The sequence below is a fragment of the Penaeus japonicus genome, unplaced genomic scaffold (assembly GCF_977035675.1).
Source record: "Penaeus japonicus unplaced genomic scaffold, GWHDUDI00000001_assembly GWHDUDI00000029, whole genome shotgun sequence".
NCBI lineage: Eukaryota > Metazoa > Arthropoda > Malacostraca > Decapoda > Penaeidae > Penaeus > Penaeus japonicus.
The window spans coordinates 12,995,906-13,000,905 of record NW_028234431.1 but is presented as its reverse complement, the minus strand read 5'-3'; the positions used below and the strand labels follow the sequence as shown (position 1 = coordinate 13,000,905).

Genomic DNA, 5,000 nt, shown 5'->3' with positions numbered 1-5,000 from the left:
CCAACACCCCCACCACACACACAAACAAAACACCCCAAACATAACCCCCAACCCCACACAACAACCCCCCAACCCCAACCCCCCAACACACACACCACACACCCACACACAAAACCACACCCACACCCCACACACCCCAAAACACACATTATATATATATATATATATATATATATTTATATATAATTATATTATAAATATATATCTAATTATAATAATATATATATATATATATATATATACTATATATATTATATATTTATATACACACTCACCCACACCACACCATAACCCAAACACACAACACCCAACCCCACCAACCACACACACCCATCACACAAAACACACCAAAAAACCCACAACACACCACAAAAACACACACACACACCACACACCCCCCCCCCCACACACACACAACAAACCCCACACCCACACCACACACCACCCAAACAACAACAAAAACAACACCAACCCCAACCCCCACACCCCACCACCACACACACAAACCCTCCAACACCCCCCCCCCCCCACAACACATTCCCCACACACACAAAAACACAAAACAACACACACCCACCCCCCCACAAACACCCCCCCACACCCACACAACCACACACAACCACACATCACCACCCCCTAAAACCACCCACAACACAAACCACAACCACACTAACACACACCACCCACACACCATATACAATAACACACACACACCAAACACCAAACACACACACCACCATAACACCAAACCCACCCAACCCTCCCCACCACCACCCACCCCCACACACAACAAACACACCCACACACACACAAAAACACAACCCAACCAACAACACCACACAAAACACCCTCACCCCCACACACCACACACACACACCAAACAACCACACCCCACCCACACACCCCCACAACCCAACACTCACACACACACAACCCACCACCCCCCACCCACACACCCAACAACCCACAAACCAACACACACCCCCCAAAACCCCCACACACACACCACACACAAACAACACACCACACACAAAACACACACCCACACACACACACCCAACACAAAACACCAAAACCACCCCCCAACCACACACCCTCAAACAAACCCCACCCCCCACACCCCCCAACCCCCTTTAAAACCCCCCGAACCTGAATGTTCCAAAAAACCCCCCCCCTTAAACGCCCCAAAGGCCCGAAACAGGGTAAATGTTTTCGCCACTTTGCCACGGAAAAGGTCAACAAATCCCCTCTCACATATTCCTGGAAGATGGTGCTTGGTTTGGCTCCTATTTGACCAATAAATTGCAAGGGAGGTCTGCAAGCTGTATCTTGCCAGAACATAAGGGGTGGAGATTTGCAGGCTTTCGCTGTAGCACTGACAGGCCCAATGGCTGAACCAATTGGTGAAAAGCCTGAGGTAGATGCGAGGGTGTCAGATAAAAATTCACAAAGAAATGCATCAGAATTTATGAATCTATCAATTCAATGCCCTATTTTCTTTGTGCTATAAGTATCTGACACTGATATTCTACACAAGGCAACCACTACGGCTCTATGTTCAGTGATTCCTACAGCATCCTGTCAAACTCTCAGATTCAATGGAGATATATGCTGCCTCTCCCTCCTTCCAGGGCATGGCCTTCACCTTCTGTCTTTCCTTGTACCCAATATAGTGAGTGCAACCTACTTTTCCACTGGCACAATTGGAAACAATATAAAGTCCCTGGACATAAGCAATGAATACCAAAATAAGTGAGAGACTCATTTACAGCATTTTACCTTTACATACAAGAGCATTGTTAGAAAAAAACAATTCTCAACTAAATTATCAGTATCTACTATGTCTACACTATTTTCACACTGGAGCCTCCTAAGCTAAATGACCTTTTGTCTGCCCTCACCTAGGCCTTGAAACAAGACTGACCACTGCCTCACAACTTCCTTCCCACAAAGGCACAAAAACCATGGACTGCCACAGCTACTGAACACAAATGTTCTTGGTGTAATTCACATGCTATGAATTTCTTACTTTATATTCACATCTATACCTATCAAATTTTGGGAAGACACATTTACTTTGCCATAATTTTTTTTCCTATTTCCTACTTGTTAAATAGTGAATACTATACACTCACAGTTCCCTTCTTTTCCGACTGATCTTCAGCGATTCTCATATCACTCTCTTTAAAAGGCTCCAGAAAGACACTAGAATTTGCTGGCTATGGTCACAAAGTTCCTTGTTCCTGGGTCCTGAAACCATGGCTACAGTGACGTGTTATCTGTTAAGTTCTAGCCTTAAAACACAATCAATGACGCTTCCAACGACTGATATGAACGTCTCTCCCCAGACCTTTCTCGTGTAAAGGCCTTCCTGTTTCCCCTGAGCACACCCAGCAGCGCCTCACCTGTGTTACCTGAAGGCCCGTGTCTTCCCGGTGTTTTGCTCTCCCTCAGCAAGGCATGGAGGAACTGAGTGAGTCACAGGAAGTTCGGAGACGTGAAGGTTTTGTGTTGGTAGTCGACCTCGCCTCCTCGGCCCTCCCTGCCAGGCGACCATCAGCTGTGTGCGCGTGTGTGCGTTTGTGTGTACGCTGCGTGGGAGCATGTGCGCGTGTGTGCGTTTGTGTGTGCACAGGACGGGTGAGCATGTGCACGTGTGGAGAGAAAGAGAGAATACATAGGAGCATGTAGGGGAATTCATTAACATGTATTATATGATATTCGTAATTTAATACATAATTTAAGGTAACGCATGGCGTAGAGTACAATGTACTGTAGGTAATATAAAATTGTGTATATGTTCAGGAATAATATCTATATTTGCAGAACACATTCTAACAAATAAATATATATGTCCTTCTCGGTATATCCTTGATTTCGAAACTAGCTAGCAGATGTTAGAGTACAAAACACATGTGTCTATCTGTTCCAGGAAATGTCTTTACAGGGACTTTGTGCGACGTCGCTTATATGGAGCAGGACAGGATCCGCGAGGTACGACAACGAATAAACCAACTCTACCAATCTGCCTTAGTGAGCAAATATGAAAAAATGCAGAGGCGACAGATGTTACCATTGGATTCAACATCTAATAGAAAGTATACTATTAAAAGGTTTCTGTGCACACTTGCTCAGAAATTGCGCGCGCACCGCTGCTCAAATAGGTGACGTGTGTCAAGCCTTCCTAGAGTTGTCTAATGAATTAAAGTTTTTTATTTTGAACAACAGCGGTTACAAGTACTAACGCTGATTATAATGGCAATGGCAAAATACTTAGAGTTTTAAAATTGCTGTTATTATTGTTATCTGCTATTACTGTTAATGTTTTGCTGTGTCTCTATCAGTATTATATTAATGTCATCATTATTATTGTTTTACCATTATTATTGTAATCATCATTTTCATTATTATCATTATCATAGTTATTATTATTATTTTTATCATCATCATTATTTAAAGTATTGATATCCTTATCATCATTGTTATCATCATAATAACAATAGTAGTAGCAGTAACTGTCTTATTTATTTATTTATTCATTTGTGTTATATTTATCTTTACCATTATCAATATCATGATTATTCTTGTTACTATTATTATCATTATTATCAGTGTTATTAATATGAATATTGTTACTATCATTATTATTATTATAATTTTTATTATTACTATTATTATTTTTTTTATTATCATTATTATTATTATTAGTATTAGTATTATTGTGATTATTATTATTGCTATTATTAGCATCATCTTTTTTCATAACCATCAATCATCATTACTTTATTATATGATTACTGTTATCATTACTTATCCTTATCCTTACCCTTATTACTATAATTATCCTTATTAAGAATGTTATTTTATCATCAATACTGTTTCATAATCATTCTCAATAGTTTGATAACCATTATTACTGTGTAGATGTTATTTTTTATATCAGTGTTATCAAACTTATCATAATTATTATCATTCTTTATGTTAGTGTTATTTCTATTGTAAATAGTATTTCAGATGTTTTTATTAATATCCCCATGATCATGATTTTTATATCTTTATTATCATTATGATTTTTATTAATATCATTATTATTATCATTACTATAATTTATATCATCATGATCACTAACATTATTGTTATTATAATTGCTTTTATTTATCAGTAATGTTATTATCATTATTATCATTTTTATTAGTTCTATTAGTATTATTATTTCCATAGTCACGATCATTACTATTAGCATCATTATCATTATTATAACTGATATTACTAGTACTATCATTATTAGTATTATTATGATCAAATAACTATTATCATTATACTATCATTGCTATTAACTGTTACTCGTACCATAATTATGATTTTTTTAAGCATTATTACCATTTTTATGCTTGCTTTTGCAAGCATAATTGTTGTCAGTATCATCTTTACTGTCAGTATAATATCTTCAACATTATCATCATCATTTTATCTATTACCTATTGTTATTAATATCCTCCTGTCATGATCACCTATCATGAAATGGGAACTTTGTGTTAAAGGCATTTTCTGGAATTTCTTTTTGTGTTCTCAATCATTATTTCCATTATCAATCAAATCATGCATTAAAATGCTTTGAAATTAAAACCATTGTCATATTAAAAAATATACCTAATAGATACTATACTCTAGTTGGGAGTTCAGAAAATATTTTGGCAAAACCATACAATAGCAAAATGCAAGAACAGTATTAGAAATTTATTCCAGAGACAGATGAAGGTCAGAAAGATTAAATTTAATTACCACTTTGTACATTCATTTCATTGTTCTCTTTGTGATTGTTATTCATAATGATTCATATATTCTAAGAACCTTTATCAGTGGAATTATAATTATTGTTCATTCCAATTGTTTATTCCCTTTCATCTGCTGAGGAGTCCAGTATTATGTTACTGATGTTATTCTTTAACCTCTCTCATCTTTGAAAAAAGGGTTTCCTTATGTATTGTGATCAAGTGCAG

General features: G+C 37.2%; 1 protein-coding gene across 3 annotated transcripts in view; it reads right to left on the bottom strand.

The window, feature by feature from the left end:
* The window catches only part of LOC122260502 (uncharacterized), a 14,519-nt gene extending 11,895 nt beyond the window's left edge, over window positions 1–2,624 (bottom strand). Inside the window, exon 1 of one of the 3 annotated variants that reach the window (XM_043027813.2) lies at window positions 2,406–2,624. The gene's annotated coding sequence lies outside the window, so the exon portion shown is untranslated. Of the gene's footprint in view, window positions 1–2,135; window positions 2,362–2,405 lie in introns of those variants that run through there. The other 2 variants (XM_043027814.2, XM_043027816.2) reach the window with 2 other exon arrangements.
* Between the last annotated feature and the right edge of the window lie 2,376 nt (window positions 2,625–5,000).